Here is a 23,630-nt window from a genome sequence, read left to right on the forward strand (position 1 = left end):
ACCAAGTCAAATCCCGGTGGGAGCAAACAGAACAACAGGAAAGCGCTCTGACAGGGTGCAAGTCAGGAGAGATTAAATGAGAAAAGGCAGTCGTCTTGTAATAAGTGGCCTAGCCTCTCAGCCTCACCATGCGAATCTGCAGCAGCACAGTGAGGTTGCACATTGTACACGTCCGTGGATTGCCAGCTGTTTCTGTAGTGTAGTGGTTATCACATTCGCCTCACACGCGAAAGGTCCCCGGTTCGAAACCGGGCAGAAACATCTCGTACTACCAGGTTAGTCTGTTGCTGACTATTGCCGCAATCTCATAACTGGTCTTCATCACCGAGGAATAGCAAAATGCATGCACCCGTATGGTTGTGGTTATTTTCGAAAGCCCTGCCTTCTCAATTTAACTTCCACTTCAAGCAAAACATAACTTATCTTCAGGTCTGTAAATTTCGATTCCTGATTGTTTTCTAAGTTGAGACATCGGTTTTAAAGAAACGGATGTCTTCTTGTCATAAGTGACATGGCCTCTCAGACGAACCATGAGACGCTGCAGCAACACAGTGAGGTTGAACATTGCATAAGTCCATTGATTACTGCACCGCCAGCGGTTTCTGTAGTGTAGTGGTTAGCACATTCCCCTAACATGCGAAAGGTCCCCGGGGCCATACCGGGTAGAAACATCAAGTGCTTCTCATGTTGTGTGAGGAATGTTTGCACAAAGTACTTTTGTTCCCCCATCTCGTATGTTCGAGGATTATGAGGTTTAGTCTCTCATGAGCCACTAAAATAAATTCCACATTAAGTCACAAGCACTGAATTATCGACAGGCAAAGAGAAGGAAAGGACCTTCCTATTTTGGATATTCGGAGCTAGTTCATCCACAACAGAATTTCATGCATTTACAAATGCAGATAAACATACTTATTCACCATCTCAAACATGTCTAAATAAACGACAAATGAAACTTACTGCGGATGCTTCATTCTGAAACAAAAACAGAACATACTGGACAATCTCAGCAGGACTGACAGCCTCTGTGGAGCGAGATGGCAGCGGTCGTTCCGGGCCTGGGTGACTCTTTGTCAAAGCTGGAGAACTGGAAATGGGGTCAGATTCAGACTAATGTGGATGGGGCGGGGTTGGCGTGCCCGATTGGGCCTCGATAGAGTGGTCAGCAATAGGTGGAAAATGACGAAAATGTCTCGGACAGAAAGAAAAAGGGAATGTAAATGAGGCTAATCAAGGCTAACAAAGGTGCTGATAGTGGCGCCTCAAGAGATCAGAATGTGTTAATAGCAGAACAAAGTAAGCAGTGTGTCAGCGAACAATTGGCGACAGGGTTGCTCAAGTAGGATGGTATGGGCTGGGGGGAGGGGGGCAATGCTGAGGGTAAAACATACCAATGAAAGGAATGAAAATAACTTGATGGAAATAAACAGATGGTGGAGGGAGAAGAGAGATTACACAGTCTGATGTTGTTGAACTGAATAAAATGAAACATACAGAGAGCTGCCTGAATCAACTGGAATTAGTCAATAGAGGTAAGTGAATGTCATACCCCTAGACCAACGAGCCCCGGGAACGTAACAGAAGCACGCTGTTATTGCCATCGAAAGTCGATCTAACATCTGCGGAAAATACTGGAACAACTCAGCGAGTCAGGCGGGATTTGTCGACAGGACAACAAAGCTCGTCTTTCACCATCACCTTTCATTTAAACCGGGGCGGGTTAGAAATGTCGGACGTTTTAACCAAGTCAAATCCTGGTGGGAGCAAACAGAACAACAGGAAAGCGGTCTGACAGGGTGCAAGTCAGGAGAGATTAAATGAGAAAAGGCCTAGGGTTCCCTGGCCACAGAGTGAGGTGAGCATCGAATGAGAGGATAATTACACCACAGTATGAGGCCATTCTAGCCGCTGTGTCTGTGCCAGCTCTCAACAACTACCGCCCGGATACAAAGAAGAAGTGGAAACAAGATTCAAACCCAAATCTGCGATGGAAGTACACACAGAATGGGGGCAGCATTTGCAGTGTGAGACTGTTGCACACACTATGAGTGTGCAAGCTGTATTGAGCCCAGTGGAAAGATGCGCTGCTGGTCCTCGAGTGTTTGTTGAGCTTCTTTGGAACATTTCAGGAGGCCGAGGTCCGGGAGGTCAGCGTTAAGATGCAGCTCTCCAGTCAGTTCAATTCTCCACTTTGGCTCTGTGGATTAGATGGGTCACGTCCCTGTGAAGTTAACGCAGATCATGTTAAGTTCGATCTAATTTCTACATCTTGTGGTTTTATATGTTGAAACATCTGTTTTTGAAAGAAACAGCAGTCGTCTTGTAATAAGTGGCCTGGCCTCTCAGCCTCACCATGCGAATCTGCAGCAACACAGAGAGGTTGCACATTGTACACGTCCGTTGATTGCCAGCTGTTTCTGTAGTGTAGTGGTTATCACATTCGCCTAACACGCGAAAAGTTCGAAACCGAGCAGAAACTTCTCGTACTTCCAGTTTAGTCTGTTGCTGACTATTGCCGCAATCTCGTAACTGGTCTTCATCAACGAGGAATAGCAAAATGCATGCACCCGTATGGTTGTCGTTATTTTCGAAAGCCCTGCCTTCTCAATTTAACTTCCACTTCAAGCATAACTTATCTTCAGGTCTGTAAAGTTCGATTCCTGATTGTTTTATAAGTTGAGACATCGGTTTTAAAGAAACGGCTGTCTTCTTGTAATAAGTGACATGGCCTCTCAGACGAACCATGAGAATCTGCAGCAACACAGTGAGGTTGAACACTGCACAAGTCCATTGATTACTGCACCGCCAGCGGTTTCTGTAGTGTAGTGCTTAGCACATTCCCCTAACATGGGAAAGGTCCCCGAGGCCATACCGGGTAGAAACATCAAGTGCTTCTCATGTTGTGTGAGGAATGTTTGCACAAAGTACTTTTGTTCCCCCATCTCGTATGTTCGAGGATTATGAGGTTTAGTCTCTCATGAGCCACTAAAATAAATTCCACATTAAGTCACAAGCACTGAATTTTCGACAGGCAATGAGAAGAAAAGGACCTTCTTATTTTGGATATTCGGAGCTAGTTCATCCACAACAGAATTTCATGCATTTACAAATGCAGATAAACATACTTATTCACCATCTCAAACATGTCTAAATGAACGACAAATGCAACTTACTGCGGATGCTTCATTCTGAAACAAAAACAGAACATACTGGACAATCTCAGCAGGACTGACAGCCTCTGTGGAGCGAGATGGCAGCGGTCGTTCCGGGCCTGGGTGACTCTTTGTCAAAGCTGGAGAACTGGAAATGGGGTCAGATTCAGACTAATGTGGATGGGGCGGGGTTGGCGTGCCCGATTGGGCCTCGATAGAGTGGTCAGCAATAGGTGGAAAATGACGAAAATGTCTCGGACAGAAAGAAAAAGGGAATGTAAATGAGGCTAATCAAGGCTAACAAAGGTGCTGATAGTGGCGCCTCAAGAGATCAGAATGTGTTAATAGCAGAACAAAGTAAGCAGTGTGTCAGCGAACAATTGGCCACAGGGATCAGATTGCTCAAGTAGGATGGTATGGGCTGGGGGGAGGGGGGCAATGCTGAGGGTAAAACATACCAATGGAAGGAATGAAAATAACTTGATGGAAATAAACAGATGGTGGATGGAGAAGAGAGATTACACAGTCTGATGTTGTTGAACTGAATAAAATGAAACATACAGAGAGCTGCCTGAATCTACTGGAATAAGTCAATAGAGGTAAGTGAATGTCCACACATAGACAAGCTTTTAGACAATGTCGCGATTGTCTCGCGAACCTATTGGTTCCCTGCTGTGTGAGCTCAGCTTCTCAAAGCAAACTCAATGTGAATGAATCCCGCCGAATGAGCCGCATAGAAATGAAGAAAACATATCGCCTGACCAACAGAAAACGTTATCAAAGGGCTCGTCCGGGATTTGAACCCGGGACCTCCCGCAAGTTTCGCAATCGAGACACCCAAAGCGAGAATCATACTCCTAGACCAACGAGCCGCGGAACTGGCACAGAAGCACGCTGTTATAGCCATCGAAAGTTGATCCAACATCTGCGGAAGATACTGGAACAACTCAGCGAGTCAGGCGGGATTTGTCGACAGGACAACAAAGCTCGTCTTTCACCATCACCTTTCATTAAAACCGGGACGGGTTAGAAATGTCGGACGTTTTAACCAAGTCAAATCCCGGTGGGAGCAAACAGAACAACAGGAAAGCGCTCTGACAGGGTGCAAGTCAGGAGAGATTAAATGAGAAAAGGCAGTCGTCTTGTAATAAGTGGCCTAGCCTCTCAGCCTCACCATGCGAATCTGCAGCAGCACAGTGAGGTTGCACATTGTACACGTCTGTGGATTGCCAGCTGTTTCTGTAGTGTAGTGATTATCACATTCGCCTCACACGCGAAAGGTCCCCGGTTCGAAACCGGGCAGAAACATCTCGTACTACCAGGTTAGTCTGTTGCTGACTATTGCCGCAATCTCATAACTGGTCTTCATCACCGAGAAATAGCAAAATGCATGCACCTGTATGGTTGTGGTTATTTTCGAAAGCCCTGCCTTCTCAATTTAACTTCCACTTCAAGCAAAACATAACTTATCTTCAGGTCTGTAAATTTCGATTCCTGATTGTTTTCTAAGTTGAGACATCGGTTTTAAAGAAACGGCTGTCTTCTTGTAATAAGTGACATGGCCTCTCAGACGAACCATGAGAATCTGCAGCAACACAGTGAGGTTGAACACTGCACAAGTCCATTGATTACTGCACCGCCAGCGGTTTCTGTAGTGTAGTGCTTAGCACATTCCCCTAACATGCGAAAGGTCCCCGAGGCCATACCGGGTAGAAACATCAAGTGCTTCTCATGTTGTGTGAGGAATGTTTGCACAAAGTACTTTTGTTCCCCCATCTCGTATGTTCGAGGATTATGAGGTTTAGTCTCTCATGAGCCACTAAAATAAATTCCACATTAAGTCACAAGCACTGAATTTTCGACAGGCAATGAGAAGAAAAGGACCTTCTTATTTTGGATATTCGGAGCTAGTTCATCCACAACAGAATTTCATGCATTTACAAATGCAGATAAACATACTTATTCACCATCTCAAACATGTCTAAATGAACGACAAATGCAACTTACTGCGGATGCTTCATTCTGAAACAAAAACAGAACATACTGGACAATCTCAGCAGGACTGACAGCCTCTGTGGAGCGAGATGGCAGCGGTCGTTCCGGGCCTGGGTGACTCTTTGTCAAAGCTGGAGAACTGGAAATGGGGTCAGATTCAGACTAATGTGGATGGGGCGGGGTTGGCGTGCCCGATTGGGCCTCGATAGAGTGGTCAGCAATAGGTGGAAAATGACGAAAATGTCTCGGACAGAAAGAAAAAGGGAATGTAAATGAGGCTAATCAAGGCTAACAAAGGTGCTGATAGTGGCGCCTCAAGAGATCAGAATGTGTTAATAGCAGAACAAAGTAAGCAGTGTGTCAGCGAACAATTGGCCACAGGGATCAGATTGCTCAAGTAGGATGGTATGGGCTGGGGGGAGGGGGGCAATGCTGAGGGTAAAACATACCAATGGAAGGAATGAAAATAACTTGATGGAAATAAACAGATGGTGGATGGAGAAGAGAGATTACACAGTCTGATGTTGTTGAACTGAATAAAATGAAACATACAGAGAGCTGCCTGAATCTACTGGAATAAGTCAATAGAGGTAAGTGAATGTCCACACATAGACAAGCTTTTAGACAATGTCGCGATTGTCTCGCGAACCTATTGGTTCCCTGCTGTGTGAGCTCAGCTTCTCAAAGCAAACTCAATGTGAATGAATCCCGCCGAATGAGCCGCATAGAAATGAAGAAAACATATCGCCTGACCAACAGAAAACGTTATCAAAGGGCTCGTCCGGGATTTGAACCCGGGACCTCCCGCAAGTTTCGCAATCGAGACACCCAAAGCGAGAATCATACTCCTAGACCAACGAGCCGCGGAACTGGCACAGAAGCACGCTGTTATAGCCATCGAAAGTTGATCCAACATCTGCGGAAGATACTGGAACAACTCAGCGAGTCAGGCGGGATTTGTCGACAGGACAACAAAGCTCGTCTTTCACCATCACCTTTCATTAAAACCGGGACGGGTTAGAAATGTCGGACGTTTTAACCAAGTCAAATCCCGGTGGGAGCAAACAGAACAACAGGAAAGCGCTCTGACAGGGTGCAAGTCAGGAGAGATTAAATGAGAAAAGGCAGTCGTCTTGTAATAAGTGGCCTAGCCTCTCAGCCTCACCATGCGAATCTGCAGCAGCACAGTGAGGTTGCACATTGTACACGTCTGTGGATTGCCAGCTGTTTCTGTAGTGTAGCGATTATCACATTCGCCTCACACGCGAAAGGTCCCCGGTTCGAAACCGGGCAGAAACATCTCGTACTACCAGGTTAGTCTGTTGCTGACTATTGCCGCAATCTCATAACTGGTCTTCATCACCGAGAAATAGCAAAATGCATGCACCTGTATGGTTGTGGTTATTTTCGAAAGCCCTGCCTTCTCAATTTAACTTCCACTTCAAGCAAAACATAACTTATCTTCAGGTCTGTAAATTTCGATTCCTGATTGTTTTCTAAGTTGAGACATCGGTTTTAAAGAAACGGCTGTCTTCTTGTAATAAGTGACATGGCCTCTCAGACGAACCATGAGAATCTGCAGCAACACAGTGAGGTTGAACACTGCACAAGTCCATTGATTACTGCACCGCCAGCGGTTTCTGTAGTGTAGTGCTTAGCACATTCCCCTAACATGCGAAAGGTCCCCGAGGCCATACCGGGTAGAAACATCAAGTGCTTCTCATGTTGTGTGAGGAATGTTTGCACAAAGTACTTTTGTTCCCCCATCTCGTATGTTCGAGGATTATGAGGTTTAGTCTCTCATGAGCCACTAAAATAAATTCCACATTAAGTCACAAGCACTGAATTTTCGACAGGCAATGAGAAGAAAAGGACCTTCTTATTTTGGATATTCGGAGCTAGTTCATCCACAACAGAATTTCATGCATTTACAAATGCAGATAAACATACTTATTCACCATCTCAAACATGTCTAAATGAACGACAAATGCAACTTACTGCGGATGCTTCATTCTGAAACAAAAACAGAACATACTGGACAATCTCAGCAGGACTGACAGCCTCTGTGGAGCGAGATGGCAGCGGTCGTTCCGGGCCTGGGTGACTCTTTGTCAAAGCTGGAGAACTGGAAATGGGGTCAGATTCAGACTAATGTGGATGGGGCGGGGTTGGCGTGCCCGATTGGGCCTCGATAGAGTGGTCAGCAATAGGTGGAAAATGACGAAAATGTCTCGGACAGAAAGAAAAAGGGAATGTAAATGAGGCTAATCAAGGCTAACAAAGGTGCTGATAGTGGCGCCTCAAGAGATCAGAATGTGTTAATAGCAGAACAAAGTAAGCAGTGTGTCAGCGAACAATTGGCCACAGGGATCAGATTGCTCAAGTAGGATGGTATGGGCTGGGGGGAGGGGGGCAATGCTGAGGGTAAAACATACCAATGGAAGGAATGAAAATAACTTGATGGAAATAAACAGATGGTGGATGGAGAAGAGAGATTACACAGTCTGATGTTGTTGAACTGAATAAAATGAAACATACAGAGAGCTGCCTGAATCTACTGGAATAAGTCAATAGAGGTAAGTGAATGTCCACACATAGACAAGCTTTTAGACAATGTCGCGATTGTCTCGCGAACCTATTGGTTCCCTGCTGTGTGAGCTCAGCTTCTCAAAGCAAACTCAATGTGAATGAATCCCGCCGAATGAGCCGCATAGAAATGAAGAAAACATATCGCCTGACCAACAGAAAACGTTATCAAAGGGCTCGTCCGGGATTTGAACCCGGGACCTCCCGCAAGTTTCGCAATCGAGACACCCAAAGCGAGAATCATACTCCTAGACCAACGAGCCGCGGAACTGGCACAGAAGCACGCTGTTATAGCCATCGAAAGTTGATCCAACATCTGCGGAAGATACTGGAACAACTCAGCGAGTCAGGCGGGATTTGTCGACAGGACAACAAAGCTCGTCTTTCACCATCACCTTTCATTAAAACCGGGACGGGTTAGAAATGTCGGACGTTTTAACCAAGTCAAATCCCGGTGGGAGCAAACAGAACAACAGGAAAGCGCTCTGACAGGGTGCAAGTCAGGAGAGATTAAATGAGAAAAGGCAGTCGTCTTGTAATAAGTGGCCTAGCCTCTCAGCCTCACCATGCGAATCTGCAGCAGCACAGTGAGGTTGCACATTGTACACGTCTGTGGATTGCCAGCTGTTTCTGTAGTGTAGCGATTATCACATTCGCCTCACACGCGAAAGGTCCCCGGTTCGAAACCGGGCAGAAACATCTCGTACTACCAGGTTAGTCTGTTGCTGACTATTGCCGCAATCTCATAACTGGTCTTCATCACCGAGAAATAGCAAAATGCATGCACCTGTATGGTTGTGGTTATTTTCGAAAGCCCTGCCTTCTCAATTTAACTTCCACTTCAAGCAAAACATAACTTATCTTCAGGTCTGTAAATTTCGATTCCTGATTGTTTTCTAAGTTGAGACATCGGTTTTAAAGAAACGGCTGTCTTCTTGTAATAAGTGACATGGCCTCTCAGACGAACCATGAGAATCTGCAGCAACACAGTGAGGTTGAACACTGCACAAGTCCATTGATTACTGCACCGCCAGCGGTTTCTGTAGTGTAGTGCTTAGCACATTCCCCTAACATGCGAAAGGTCCCCGAGGCCATACCGGGTAGAAACATCAAGTGCTTCTCATGTTGTGTGAGGAATGTTTGCACAAAGTACTTTTGTTCCCCCATCTCGTATGTTCGAGGATTATGAGGTTTAGTCTCTCATGAGCCACTAAAATAAATTCCACATTAAGTCACAAGCACTGAATTTTCGACAGGCAATGAGAAGAAAAGGACCTTCTTATTTTGGATATTCGGAGCTAGTTCATCCACAACAGAATTTCATGCATTTACAAATGCAGATAAACATACTTATTCACCATCTCAAACATGTCTAAATGAACGACAAATGCAACTTACTGCGGATGCTTCATTCTGAAACAAAAACAGAACATACTGGACAATCTCAGCAGGACTGACAGCCTCTGTGGAGCGAGATGGCAGCGGTCGTTCCGGGCCTGGGTGACTCTTTGTCAAAGCTGGAGAACTGGAAATGGGGTCAGATTCAGACTAATGTGGATGGGGCGGGGTTGGCGTGCCCGATTGGGCCTCGATAGAGTGGTCAGCAATAGGTGGAAAATGACGAAAATGTCTCGGACAGAAAGAAAAAGGGAATGTAAATGAGGCTAATCAAGGCTAACAAAGGTGCTGATAGTGGCGCCTCAAGAGATCAGAATGTGTTAATAGCAGAACAAAGTAAGCAGTGTGTCAGCGAACAATTGGCCACAGGGATCAGATTGCTCAAGTAGGATGGTATGGGCTGGGGGGAGGGGGGCAATGCTGAGGGTAAAACATACCAATGGAAGGAATGAAAATAACTTGATGGAAATAAACAGATGGTGGATGGAGAAGAGAGATTACACAGTCTGATGTTGTTGAACTGAATAAAATGAAACATACAGAGAGCTGCCTGAATCTACTGGAATAAGTCAATAGAGGTAAGTGAATGTCCACACATAGACAAGCTTTTAGACAATGTCGCGATTGTCTCGCGAACCTATTGGTTCCCTGCTGTGTGAGCTCAGCTTCTCAAAGCAAACTCAATGTGAATGAATCCCGCCGAATGAGCCGCATAGAAATGAAGAAAACATATCGCCTGACCAACAGAAAACGTTATCAAAGGGCTCGTCCGGGATTTAAACCCGGGACCTCCCGCAAGTTTCGCAATCGAGACACCCAAAGCGAGAATCATACTCCTAGACCAACGAGCCGCGGAACTGGCACAGAAGCACGCTGTTATAGCCATCGAAAGTTGATCCAACATCTGCGGAAGATACTGGAACAACTCAGCGAGTCAGGCGGGATTTGTCGACAGGACAACAAAGCTCGTCTTTCACCATCAGCTTTCATTAAAACCGGGACGGGTTAGAAATGTCGGACGTTTTAACCAAGTCAAATCCCGGTGGGAGCAAACAGAACAACAGGAAAGCGCTCTGACAGGGTGCAAGTCAGGAGAGATTAAATGAGAAAAGGCAGTCGTCTTGTAATAAGTGGCCTAGCCTCTCAGCCTCACCATGCGAATCTGCAGCAGCACAGTGAGGTTGCACATTGTACACGTCTGTGGATTGCCAGCTGTTTCTGTAGTGTAGTGATTATCACATTCGCCTCACACGCGAAAGGTCCCCGGTTCGAAACCGGGCAGAAACATCTCGTACTACCAGGTTAGTCTGTTGCTGACTATTGCCGCAATCTCATAACTGGTCTTCATCACCGAGAAATAGCAAAATGCATGCACCTGTATGGTTGTGGTTATTTTCGAAAGCCCTGCCTTCTCAATTTAACTTCCACTTCAAGCAAAACATAACTTATCTTCAGGTCTGTAAATTTCGATTCCTGATTGTTTTCTAAGTTGAGACATCGGTTTTAAAGAAACGGCTGTCTTCTTGTCATAAGTGACATGGCCTCTCAGACGAACCATGAGAAGCTGCAGCAACACAGTGAGGTTGAACATTGCATAAGTCCATTGATTACTGCACCGCCAGCGGTTTCTGTAGTGTAGTGGTTAGCACATTCCCCTAACATGCGAAAGGTCCCCGGGGCCATACCGGGTAGAAACATCAAGTGCTTCTCATGTTGTGTGAGGAATGTTTGCGCGAAGTACTTTTGTTCCCCCATCTCGTATGTTCGAGGATTATGAGGTTTAGTCTCTCATGAGCCACTAAAATAAATTCCACATTAAGTCACAAGCACTGAATTTTCGACAGGCAATGAGAAGAAAAGGACCTTCCTATTTTGGATATTCGGAGCTAGTTCATCCACAACAGAATTTCATGCATTTACAAATGCAGATAAACATACTTATTCACCATCTCAAACATGTCTAAATAAACGACAAATGCAACTTACTGCGGATGCTTCATTCTGAAACAAAAACAGAACATACTGGACAATCTCAGCAGGACTGACAGCCTCTGTGGAGCGAGATGGCAGCGGTCGTTCCGGGCCTGGGTGACTCTTTGTCAAAGCTGGAGAACTGGAAATGGGGTCAGATTCAGACTAATGTGGATGGGGCGGGGTTGGCGTGCCCGATTGGGCCTCGATAGAGTGGTCAGCAATAGGTGGAAAATGACGAAAATGTCTCGGACAGAAAGAAAAAGGGAATGTAAATGAGGCTAATCAAGGCTAACAAAGGTGCTGATAGTGGCGCCTCAAGAGATCAGAATGTGTTAATAGCAGAACAAAGTAAGCAGTGTGTCAGCGAACAATTGGCGACAGGGTTGCTCAAGTAGGATGGTATGGGCTGGGGGGAGGGGGGCAATGCTGAGGGTAAAACATACCAATGGAAGGAATGAAAATAACTTGATGGAAATAAACAGATGGTGGAGGTAGAAGAGAGATTACACAGTCTGATGTTGTTGAACTGAATAAAATGAAACATACAGAGAGCTGCCTGAATCAACTGGAATTAGTCAATAGAGGTAAGTGAATGTCATACCCCTAGACCAACGAGCCCCGGGAACGTAACAGAAGCACGCTGTTATTGCCATCGAAAGTCGATCTAACATCTGCGGAAAATACTGGAACAACTCAGCGAGTCAGGCGGGATTTGTCGACAGGACAACAAAGCTCGTCTTTCACCATCACCTTTCAATAAAACCGGGGAAGGTTAGAAATGTCGGACGTTTTAACCAAGCCAAATCCTGGTGGGAGCAAACAGAACAACAGGAAAGCGCTCTGACAGGGTGCAAGTCAGGAGAGATTAAATGAGAAAAGGCCTAGGGTTCCCTGGCCACAGAGTGAGGTGAGCATCGAATGAGAGAATAATTACACCACAGTATGAGGCCATTCTAGCCGCTGTGTCTGTGCCAGCTCTCAACAACTACCGCCCGGATACAAAGAAGAAGTGGAAACAAGATTCAAACCCAAATCTGCGATGGAAGTACACACAGAATGGGGGCAGCATTTACAGTGTGAGACTGTTGCACACACTATGAGTGTGAAAGCTGTATTGAGCCCAGTGGAAAGATGCGCTGCTGTTCCTCGAGTGTTTGTTGAGCTTCTTTGGAACATTTCAGGAGGCCGAGGTCCGGGAGGTCAGCGTTAAGATGCAGCTCTCCAGTCAGTTCAATTCTCCACTTTGGCTCTGTGGATTAGATGGGTCACGTCCCTGTGAAGTTAACGCAGATCATGTTAAGTTCGATCTAATTTCTACATCTTGTGGTTTTATATGTTGAAACATCTGCTTTGAAAGAAACAGCAGTCGTCTTGTAATAAGTGGCCTGGCCTCTCAGCCTCACCATGCGAATCTGCAGCAACACAGTGAGGTTGCACATTGTACACGTCCGTTGATTTCCAGCTGTTTCTATAGTGTAGTGGTTATCACATTCGCCTAACACGCGAAAAGTTCGAAACCGAGCAGAAACTTCTCGTACTTCCAGTTTAGTCTGTTGCTGACTATTGCCGCAATCTCGTAACTGGTCTTCATCAACGAGGAATAGCAAAATGCATGCACCCGTATGGTTGTGGTTATTTTCGAAAGCCCTGCCTTCTCAATTTAACTTCCACTTCAAGCATAACTTATCTTCAGGTCTGTAAAGTTCGATTCCTGATTGTTTTATAAGTTGAGACATCGGTTTTAAAGAAACGGCTGTCTTCTTGTCATAAGTGACATGGCCTCTCAGACGAACCATGAGAATCTGCAGCAACACAGTGAGGTTGAACATTGCACAAGTCCATTGATTACTGCACCGCCAGCGGTTTCTGTAGTGTAGTGGTTAGCACATTCCCCTAACATGGGAAAGGTCCCCGAGGCCATACCGGGTAGAAACATCAAGTGCTTCTCATGTTGTGTGAGGAATGTTTGCACAAAGTACTTTTGTTCCCCCATCTCGTATGTTCGAGGATTATGAGGTTTAGTCTCTCATGAGCCACTAAAATAAATTCCACATTAAGTCACAAGCACTGAATTATCGACAGGCAATGAGAAGAAAAGGACCTTCTTATTTTGGACATTCGGAGCTAGTTCATCCACAACAGAATTTCATGCATTTACAAATGCAGATTAACATACTTATTCACCATCTCAAACATGTCTAAATAAACGACAAATGCAACTTACTGCGGATGCTTCATTCTGAAACAAAAACAGAACATACTGGACAATCTCAGCAGGACTGACAGCCTCTGTGGAGCGAGATGGCAGCGGTCGTTCCGGGCCTGGGTGACTCTTTGTCAAAGCTGGAGAAATGGAAATGGGGTCAGATTCAGACTAATGTGGATGGGGCGGGGTTGGCGTGCCCTATTGGGCCTCGATAGAGTGGTCAGCAATAGGTGGAAAATGACGAAAATGTCTCGGACAGAAAGAAAAAGGGAATGTAAATGAGGCTAATCAAGGCTAACAAAGGTGCTGATAGTGGCGCCTCAAGAGATCAGAATGTGTTAATAGCAGAACAAAGTAAGCAGTGTGTCAGCGAACAATTGGCCACAGGGATCAGATTGCTCAAGTAGGATGGTATGGGCTGGGGGGAGGGGGGCAATGCTGAGGGTAAAACATACCAATGCAAGGAATGAAAATAACTTGATGGAAATAAACAGATGGTGGAGGGAGAAGAGAGATTACATAGTCTGATGTTGTTGAACTGAATAAAATGAAACATACAGAGAGCTGCCTGAATCTACTGGAATAAGTCAATAGAGGTAAGTGAATGTCCACACATAGACAAGCTTTTAGACAATGTCGCGATTGTCTGGCGAACCTATTGGTTCCCTGCTGTGTGAGCTCAGCTTCTCAAAGCAAACCCAATGTGAATAAATCCCGCCGAATGAGCCGCATAGAAATGAAGAAAACATATCGCCTGACCAACAGAAAACGTTATCAAAGGGCTCGTCCGGGATTTGAACCCGGGACCTCCCGCAAGTTTCGCAATCGAGACACCCAAAGCGAGAATCATACTCCTAGACCAACGAGCCGCGGAACTGGCACAGAAGCACGCTGTTATAGCCATCGAAAGTTGATCCAACATCTGCGGAAGATACTGGAACAACTCAGCGAGTCAGGCGGGATTTGTCGACAGGACAACAAAGCTCGTCTTTCACCATCACCTTTCATTAAAACCGGGACGGGTTAGAAATGTCGGACGTTTTAACCAAGTCAAATCCCGGTGGGAGCAAACAGAACAACAGGAAAGCGCTCTGACAGGGTGCAAGTCAGGAGAGATTAAATGAGAAAAGGCAGTCGTCTTGTAATAAGTGGCCTAGCCTCTCAGCCTCACCATGCGAATCTGCAGCAGCACAGTGAGGTTGCACATTGTACACGTCCGTGGATTGCCAGCTGTTTCTGTAGTGTAGTGGTTATCACATTCGCCTCACACGCGAAAGATCCCCGGTTCGAAACCGGGCAGAAACATCTCGGGCTACCAGGTTGTTCGGTTGCTGACTTTTGCCGCAATCTCATAACTGGTCTTCATCACCGAAAAATAGCAAACTGCATGCACCCGTATGGTTGTGGTTATTTTCGAAAGCCCTGCCTTCTCAATTTAACTTCCACTTCAAGCAAAACATAACTTATCTTCAGGTCTGTAAATTTCGATTCCTGATTGTTTTCTAAGTTGAGACATCGGTTTTAAAGAAACGGCTGTCTTCTTGTCATAAGTGACATGGCCTCTCAGACGAACCATGAGACGCTGCAGCAACACAGTGAGGTTGAACATTGCATAAGTCCATTGATTACTGCACCGCCAGCGGTTTCTGTAGTGTAGTGGTTAGCACATTCCCCTAACATGCGAAAGGTCCCCGGGGCCATACCGGGTAGAAACATCAAGTGCTTCTCATGTTGTGTGAGGAATGTTTGCACAAAGTACTTTTGTTCCCCCATCTCGTATGTTCGAGGATTATGAGGTTTAGTCTCTCATGAGCCACTAAAATAAATTCCACATTAAGTCACAAGCACTGAATTATCGACAGGCAAAGAGAAGGAAAGGACCTTCCTATTTTGGATATTCGGAGCTAGTTCATCCACAACAGAATTTCATGCATTTACAAATGCAGATAAACATACTTATTCACCATCTCAAACATGTCTAAATAAACGACAAAAGTAACTTACTGCGGATGCTTCATTCTGAAACAAAAACAGAACATACTGGACAATCTCAGCAGGACTGACAGCCTCTGTGGAGCGAGATGGCAGCGGTCGTTCCGGGCCTGGGTGACTCTTTGTCAAAGCTGGAGAACTGGAAATGGGGTCAGATTCAGACTAATGTGGATGGGGCGGGGTTGGCGTGCCCTATTGGGCCTCGATAGAGTGGTCAGCAATAGGTGGAAAATGACGAAAATGTCTCGGACAGAAAGAAAAAGGGAATGTAAATGAGGCTAATCAAGGCTAACAAAGGTGCTGATAGTGGCGCCTCAAGAGATCAGAATGTGTTAATAGCAGAACAAAGTAAGCAGTGTGTCAGCGAACAATTGGCGACAGGGTTGCTCAAGTAGGATGGTATGGGCTGGGGGGAGGGGGGCAATGCTGAGGGTAAAACATACCAATGAAAGGAATGAAAATAACTTGATGGAAATAAACAGATGGTGGAGGTAGAAGAGAGATTACACAGTCTGATGTTGTTGAACTGAATAAAATGAAACATACAGAGAGCTGCCTGAATCAACTGGAATTAGTCAATAGAGGTAAGTGAATGTCATACCCCTAGACTAACGAGCCCCGGGAACGTAACAGAAGCACGCTGTTATTGCCATCGAAAGTCGATCTAACATCTGCGGAAAATACTGGAACAACTCAGCGAGTCAGGCGGAATTTGTCGACAGGACAACAAAGCTCGTCTTTCACCATCACCTTTCATTTAAACCGGGGCGGGTTAGAAATGTCGGACGTTTTAACCAAGTCAAATCCTGGTGGGAGCAAACAGAACAACAGGAAAGCGGTCTGACAGGGTGCAAGTCAGGAGAGATTAAATGAGAAAAGGCCTAGGGTTCCCTGGCCACAGAGTGAGGTGAGCATCGAATGAGAGGATAATTACACCACAGTATGAGGCCATTCTAGCCGCTGTGTCTGTGCCAGCTCTCAACAACTACCGCCCGGATACAAAGAAGAAGTGGAAACAAGATTCAAACCCAAATCTGCGATGGAAGTACACACAGAATGGGAGCAGCATTTGCAGTGTGAGACTGTTGCACACACTATGAGTGTGCAAGCTGTATTGAGCCCAGTGTGAAGATGCGCTGCTGTTCCTCGAGTGTTTGTTGAGCTTCTTTGGAACATTTCAGGAGGCCGATGTCCGGGAGGTCAGCGTTAAGATGCAGCTCTCCAGTCAGTTCAATTCTCCACTTTGGCTCTGTGGATTAGATGGGTCACGTCCCTGTGAAGTTAACGCAGATCATGTTAAGTTCGATCTAATTTCTATATCTTGTGGTTTTATATGTTGAAACATCTGTTTTTGAAAGAAACAGCAGTCGTCTTGTAATAAGTGGCCTGGCCTCTCAGCCTCACCATGCGAATCTGCAGCAACACAGAGAGGTTGCACATTGTACACGTCCGTTGATTGCCAGCTGTTTCTGTAGTGTAGTGTAGTGAACTTTTCGCCTAATACGCGAAAAGTTCGAAACCGAGCAGAAACTTCTCGTACTTCCAGTTTAGTCTGTTGCTGACTATTGCCGCAATCTCGTAACTGGTCTTCATCAACGAGGAATAGCAAAATGCATGCACCCGTATGGTTGTGGTTATTTTCGAAAGCCCTGCCTTCTCAATTTAACTTCCACTTCAAGCATAACTTATCTTCAGGTCTGTAAAGTTCGATTCCTGATTGTTTTATAAGTTGAGACATCGGTTTTAAAGAAACGGCTGTCTTCTTGTAATAAGTGACATGGCCTCTCAGACGAACCATGAGAATCTGCAGCAACACAGTGAGGTTGAACACTGCACAAGTCCATTGATTACTGCACCGCCAGCGGTTTCTGTAGTGTAGTGGTTAGCACATTCCCCTAACATGGGAAAGGTCCCCGAGGCCATACCGGGTAGAAACATCAAGTGCTTCTCATGTTGTGTGAGGAATGTTTGCACAAAGTACTTTTGTTCCCCCATCTCGTATGTTCGAGGATTATGAGGTTTAGTCTCTCATGAGCCACTAAAATAAATTCCACATTAAGTCACAAGCACTGAATTTTCGACAGGCAATGAGAAGAAAAGGACCTTCTTATTTTGGATATTCGGAGCTAGTTCATCCACAACAGAATTTCATGCATTTACAAATGCAGATCAACATACTTATTCACCATCTCAAACATGTCTAAATAAACGACAAATGCAACTTACTGCGGATGCTTCATTCTGAAACAAAAACAGAACATACTGGACAATCTCAGCAGGACTGACAGCCTCTGTGGAGCGAGATGGCAGCGGTCGTTCCGGGCCTGGGTGACTCTTTGTCAAAGCTGGAGAACTGGAAATGGGGTCAGATTCAGACTAATGTGGATGGGGCGGGGTTGGCGTGCCCTATTGGACCTCGATAGAGTGGTCAGCAATAGGTGGAAAATGACGAAAATGTCTCGGACAGAAAGAAAAAGGGAATGTAAATGAGGCTAATCAAGGCTAACAAAGGTGCTGATAGTGGCGCCTCAAGAGATCAGAATGTGTTAATAGCAGAACAAAGTAAGCAGTGTGTCAGCGAACAATTGGCGACAGGGTTGCTCAAGTAGGATGGTATGGGCTGGGGGGAGGGGGGCAATGCTGAGGGTAAAACATACCAATGGAAGGAATGAAAATAACTTGATGGAAATAAACAGATGGTGGAGGTAGAAGAGAGATTACACAGTCTGATGTTGTTGAACTGAATAAAATGAAACATACAGAGAGCTGCCTGAATCAACTGGAATTCGTCAATAGAGGTAAGTGAATGTCATACCCCTAGACCAACGAGTCCCGGGAACGTAACAGAAGCACGCTGTTATTGCCATCGAAAGTCGATCTAACATCTGCGGAAAATACTGGAACAACTCAGCGAGTCAGGCGGGATTTGTCGACAGGACAATAAAGCTCGTCTTTCACCATCACCTTTCATTAAAACCGTGGAAGGTTAGAAATGTCGGACGTTTTAACCAAGCCAAATCCTGGTGGGAGCAAACAGAACAACAGGAAAGCGGTCTGACAGGGTGCAAGTCAGGAGAGATTAAATGAGAAAAGGCCTAGGGTTCCCTGGCCACAGAGTGAGGTGAGCATCGAATGAGAGAATAATTACACCACAGTATGAGGCCATTCTAGCCGCTGTGTCTGTGCCAGCTCTCAACAACTACCGCCCGGATACAAAGAAGAAGTGGAAACAAGATTCAAACCCAAATCTGCGATGGAAGTACACACAGAATGGGGGCAGCATTTACAGTGTGAGACTGTTGCACACACTATGTGTGTGCAAGCTGTATTGAGCCCAGTGGAAAGATGCGCTGCTGTTCCTCGAGTGTTTGTTGAGCTTCTTTGGAACATTTCAGGAGGCCGAGGTCCGGGAGGTCAGCGTTAAGATGCAGCTCTCCAGTCAGTTCAATTCTCCACTTTGGCTCTGTGGATTAGATGGGTCACGTCCCTGTGAAGTTAACGCAGATCATGTTAAGTTCGATCTAATTTCTACATCTTGTGGTTTTATATGTTGAAACATCTGCTTTTGAAAGAAACAGCAGTCGTCTTGTAATAAGTGGCCTGGCCTCTCAGCCTCACCATGCGAATCTGCAGCAACACAGTGAGGTTGCACATTGTACACGTCCGTTGATTTCCAGCTGTTTCTATAGTGTAATGGTTATCACATTCGCCTAACACGCGAAAAGTTCGAAACCGAGCAGAAACTTCTCGTACTTCCAGTTTAGTCTGTTGCTGACTATTGCCGCAATCTCGTAACTGGTCTTCATCAACGAGGAATAGCAAAATGCATGCACCCGTATGGTTGTGGTTATTTTCGAAAGCCCTGCCTTCTCAATTTAACTTCCACTTCAAGCATAACTTATCTTCAGGTCTGTAAAGTTCGATTCCTGATTGTTTTATAAGTTGAGACATCGGTTTTAAAGAAACGGCTGTCTTCTTGTAATAAGTGACATGGCCTCTCAGACGAACCATGAGAATCTGCAGCAACACAGTGAGGTTGAACATTGCACAAGTCCATTGATTACTGCACCGCCAGCGGTTTCTGTAGTGTAGTGGTTAGCACATTCCCCTAACATGGGAAAGGTCCCCGAGGCCATACCGGGTAGAAACATCAAGTGCTTCTCATGTTGTGTGAGGAATGTTTGCACAAAGTACTTTTGTTCCCCCATCTCGTATGTTCGAGGATTATGAGGTTTAGTCTCTCATGAGCCACTAAAATAAATTCCACATTAAGTCACAAGCACTGAATTTTCGACAGGCAATGAGAAGAAAAGGACCTTCTTATTTTGGACATTCGGAGCTAGTTCATCCACAACAGAATTTCATGCATTTACAAATGCAGATAAACATACTTATTCACCATCTCAAACATGTCTAAATGAACGACAAATGCAACTTATGCGGATGCTTCATTCTGAAACAAAAACAGAACATACTGGACAATCTCAGCAGGACTGACAGCCTCTGTGGAGCGAGATGGCAGCGGTCGTTCCGGGCCTGGGTGACTCTTTGTCAAAGCTGGAGAACTGGAAATGGGGTCAGATTCAGACTAATGTGGATGGGGCGGGGTTGGCGTGCCCGATTGGGCCTCGATAGAGTGGTCAGCAATAGGTGGAAAATGACGAAAATGTCTCGGACAGAAAGAAAAAGGGAATGTAAATGAGGCTAATCAAGGCTAACAAAGGTGCTGATAGTGGCGCCTCAAGAGATCAGAATGTGTTAATAGCAGAACAAAGTAAGCAGTGTGTCAGCGAACAATTGGCGACAGGGTTGCTCAAGTAGGATGGTATGGGCTGGGGGGAGGGGGGCAATGCTGAGGGTAAAACATACCAATGAAAGGAATGAAAATAACTTGATGGAAATAAACAGATGGTGGAGGTAGAAGAGAGATTACACAGTCTGATGTTGTTGAACTGAATAAAATGAAACATACAGAGAGCTGCCTGAATCAACTGGAATTAGTCAATAGAGGTAAGTGAATGTCATACCCCTAGACTAACGAGCCCCGGGAACGTAACAGAAGCACGCTGTTATTGCCATCGAAAGTCGATCTAACATCTGCGGAAAATACTGGAACAACTCAGCGAGTCAGGCGGAATTTGCCGACAGGACAACAAAGCTCGTCTTTCACCATCACCTTTCATTTAAACCGGGGCGGGTTAGAAATGTCGGACGTTTTAACCAAGTCAAATCCTGGTGGGAGCAAACAGAACAACAGGAAAGCGGTCTGACAGGGTGCAAGTCAGGAGAGATTAAATGAGAAAAGGCCTAGGGTTCCCTGGCCACAGAGTGAGGTGAGCATCGAATGAGAGGATAATTACACCACAGTATGAGGCCATTCTAGCCGCTGTGTCTGTGCCAGCTCTCAACAACTACCGCCCGGATACAAAGAAGAAGTGGAAACAAGATTCAAACCCAAATCTGCGATGGAAGTACACACAGAATGGGAGCAGCATTTGCAGTGTGAGACTGTTGCACACACTATGAGTGTGCAAGCTGTATTGAGCCCAGTGGAAAGATGCGCTGCTGTTCCTCGAGTGTTTGTTGAGCTTCTTTGGAACATTTCAGGAGGCCGATGTCCGGGAGGTCAGCGTTAAGATGCAGCTCTCCAGTCAGTTCAATTCTCCACTTTGGCTCTGTGGATTAGATGGGTCACGTCCCTGTGAAGTTAACGCAGATCATGTTAAGTTCGATCTAATTTCTATATCTTGTGGTTTTATATGTTGAAACATCTGTTTTTGAAAGAAACAGCAGTCGTCTTGCAATAAGTGGCCTGGCCTCTCAGCCTCACCATGCGAATCTGCAGCAACACAGAGAGGTTGCACATTGTACACGTCCGTTGATTGCCAGCTGTTTCTGTAGTGTAGTGTAGTGAACTTTTCGCCTAATACGCGAAAAGTTCGAAACCGAGCAGAAACTTCTCGTACTTCCAGTTTAGTCTGTTGCTGACTATTGCCGCAATCTCGTAACTGGTCTTCATCAACGAGGAATAGCAAAATGCATGCACCCGTATGGTTGTGGTTATTTTCGAAAGCCCTGCCTTCTCAATTTAACTTCCACTTCAAGCATAACTTATCTTCAGGTCTGTAAAGTTCGATTCCTGATTGTTTTATAAGTTGAGACATCGGTTTTAAAGAAACGGCTGTCTTCTTGTAATAAGTGACATGGCCTCTCAGACGAACCATGAGAATCTGCAGCAACACAGTGAGGTTGAACACTGCACAAGTCCATTGATTACTGCACCGCCAGCGGTTTCTGTAGTGTAGTGGTTAGCACATTCCCCTAACATGGGAAAGGTCCCCGAGGCCATACCGGGTAGAAACATCAAGTGCTTCTCATGTTGTGTGAGGAATGTTTGCACAAAGTACTTTTGTTCCCCCATCTCGTATGTTCGAGGATTATGAGGTTTAGTCTCTCATGAGCCACTAAAATAAATTCCACATTAAGTCACAAGCACTGAATTTTCGACAGGCAATGAGAAGAAAAGGACCTTCTTATTTTGGATATTCGGAGCTAGTTCATCCACAACAGAATTTCATGCATTTACAAATGCAGATAAACATACTTATTCACCATCTCAAACATGTCTAAATGAACGACAAATGCAACTTACTGCGGATGCTTCATTCTGAAACAAAAACAGAACATACTGGACAATCTCAGCAGGACTGACAGCCTCTGTGGAGCGAGATGGCAGCGGTCGTTCCGGGCCTGGGTGACTCTTTGTCAAAGCTGGAGAACTGGAAATGGGGTCAGATTCAGACTAATGTGGATGGGGCGGGGTTGGCGTGCCCGATTGGGCCTCGATAGAGTGGTCAGCAATAGGTGGAAAATGACGAAAATGTCTCGGACAGAAAGAAAAAGGGAATGTAAATGAGGCTAATCAAGGCTAACAAAGGTGCTGATAGTGGCGCCTCAAGAGATCAGAATGTGTTAATAGCAGAACAAAGTAAGCAGTGTGTCAGCGAACAATTGGCCACAGGGATCAGATTGCTCAAGTAGGATGGTATGGGCTGGGGGGAGGGGGGCAATGCTGAGGGTAAAACATACCAATGGAAGGAATGAAAATAACTTGATGGAAATAAACAGATGGTGGAGGGAGAAGAGAGATTACACAGTCTGATGTTGTTGAACTGAATAAAATGAAACATACAGAGAGCTGCCTGAATCTACTGGAATAAGTCAATAGAGGTAAGTGAATGTCCACACATAGACAAGCTTTTAGACAATGTCGCGATTGTCTCGCGAACCTATTGGTTCCCTGCTGTATGAGCTCAGCTTCTCAAAGCAAACCCAATGTGAATGAATCCCGCCGAATGAGCCGCATAGAAATGAAGTAAACATATCGCCTGACCAACAGAAAACGTTATCAAAGGGCTCGCCCGGGATTTGAACCCGGGACCTCCCGCAAGTTTCGCAATCGAGACACCCAAAGCGAGAATCATACTCCTAGACAAACGAGCCGCGGAATTGGCACAGAAGCACGCTGTTATAGCCATCGAAAGTTGATCCAACATCTGCGGAAGATACTGGAACAACTCAGCGAGTCAGGCGGGATTTGTCGACAGGACAACAAAGCTCGTCTTTCACCATCACCTTTCATTAAAACCGGGACGGGTTAGAAATGTCGGACGTTTTAACCAAGTCAAATCCCGGTGGGAGCAAACAGAACAACAGGAAAGCGCTCTGACAGGGTGCAAGTCAGGAGAGATTAAATGAGAAAAGGCAGTCGTCTTGTAATAAGTGGCCTAGCCTCTCAGCCTCACCATGCGAATCTGCAGCAGCACAGTGAGGTTGCACATTGTACACGTCCGTGGATTGCCAGCTGTTTCTGTAGTGTAGTGGTTATCACATTCGCCTCACACGCGAAAAGTCCCCGGTTCGAAACCGGGCAGAAACATCTCGTACTACCAGGTTAGTCTGTTGCTGACTACAGCCGCAATCTCATAACTGGTCTTCATCACCGAGGAATAGCAAAATGCATGCACCCGTATGGTTGTGGTTATTTTCGAAAGCCCTGCCTTCTCAATTTAACTTCCACTTCAAGCAAAACATAACTTATCTTCAGGTCTGTAAATTTCGATTCCTGATTGTTTTCTAAGTTGAGACATCGGTTTTAAAGAAACGGCTGTCTTCTTGTCATAAGTGACATGGCCTCTCAGACGAACCATGAGACGCTGCAGCAACACAGTGAGGTTGAACATTGCATAAGTCCATTGATTACTGCACCGCCAGCGGTTTCTGTAGTGTAGTGGTTAGCACATTCCCCTAACATGCGAAAGGTCCCC

General features: G+C 45.5%; 7 non-coding genes across 7 annotated transcripts; all 7 read left to right on the forward strand.

The window, feature by feature from the left end:
• Window positions 1-188: 188 nt before the first annotated feature.
• On the forward strand, window positions 189-261 carry trnav-cac (transfer RNA valine (anticodon CAC)). Its single transcript has one exon. It is a non-coding gene; the product is annotated as a tRNA-Val (tRNA).
• Window positions 262-4,387: 4,126 nt separating this feature from the next.
• trnav-cac (transfer RNA valine (anticodon CAC)) lies at window positions 4,388-4,460 on the forward strand. The gene has a single exon. It is a non-coding gene; the product is annotated as a tRNA-Val (tRNA).
• Window positions 4,461-6,373: 1,913 nt separating this feature from the next.
• trnav-cac (transfer RNA valine (anticodon CAC)) lies at window positions 6,374-6,446 on the forward strand. The gene has a single exon. It is a non-coding gene; the product is annotated as a tRNA-Val (tRNA).
• A 1,913-nt stretch (window positions 6,447-8,359) lies between these two features.
• trnav-cac (transfer RNA valine (anticodon CAC)) lies at window positions 8,360-8,432 on the forward strand. Its single transcript has one exon. It is a non-coding gene; the product is annotated as a tRNA-Val (tRNA).
• A 1,913-nt stretch (window positions 8,433-10,345) lies between these two features.
• On the forward strand, window positions 10,346-10,418 carry trnav-cac (transfer RNA valine (anticodon CAC)). The gene has a single exon. It is a non-coding gene; the product is annotated as a tRNA-Val (tRNA).
• Window positions 10,419-14,543: 4,125 nt separating this feature from the next.
• Window positions 14,544-14,616, forward strand: trnav-cac (transfer RNA valine (anticodon CAC)). The gene has a single exon. It is a non-coding gene; the product is annotated as a tRNA-Val (tRNA).
• An 8,553-nt stretch (window positions 14,617-23,169) lies between these two features.
• Window positions 23,170-23,242, forward strand: trnav-cac (transfer RNA valine (anticodon CAC)). The gene has a single exon. It is a non-coding gene; the product is annotated as a tRNA-Val (tRNA).
• Window positions 23,243-23,630: the final 388 nt, after the last annotated feature.

This window comes from Scyliorhinus torazame, chromosome 5 (genome assembly GCF_047496885.1).
Source record: "Scyliorhinus torazame isolate Kashiwa2021f chromosome 5, sScyTor2.1, whole genome shotgun sequence".
Taxonomy (NCBI): Eukaryota; Metazoa; Chordata; class Chondrichthyes; order Carcharhiniformes; family Scyliorhinidae; genus Scyliorhinus; species Scyliorhinus torazame.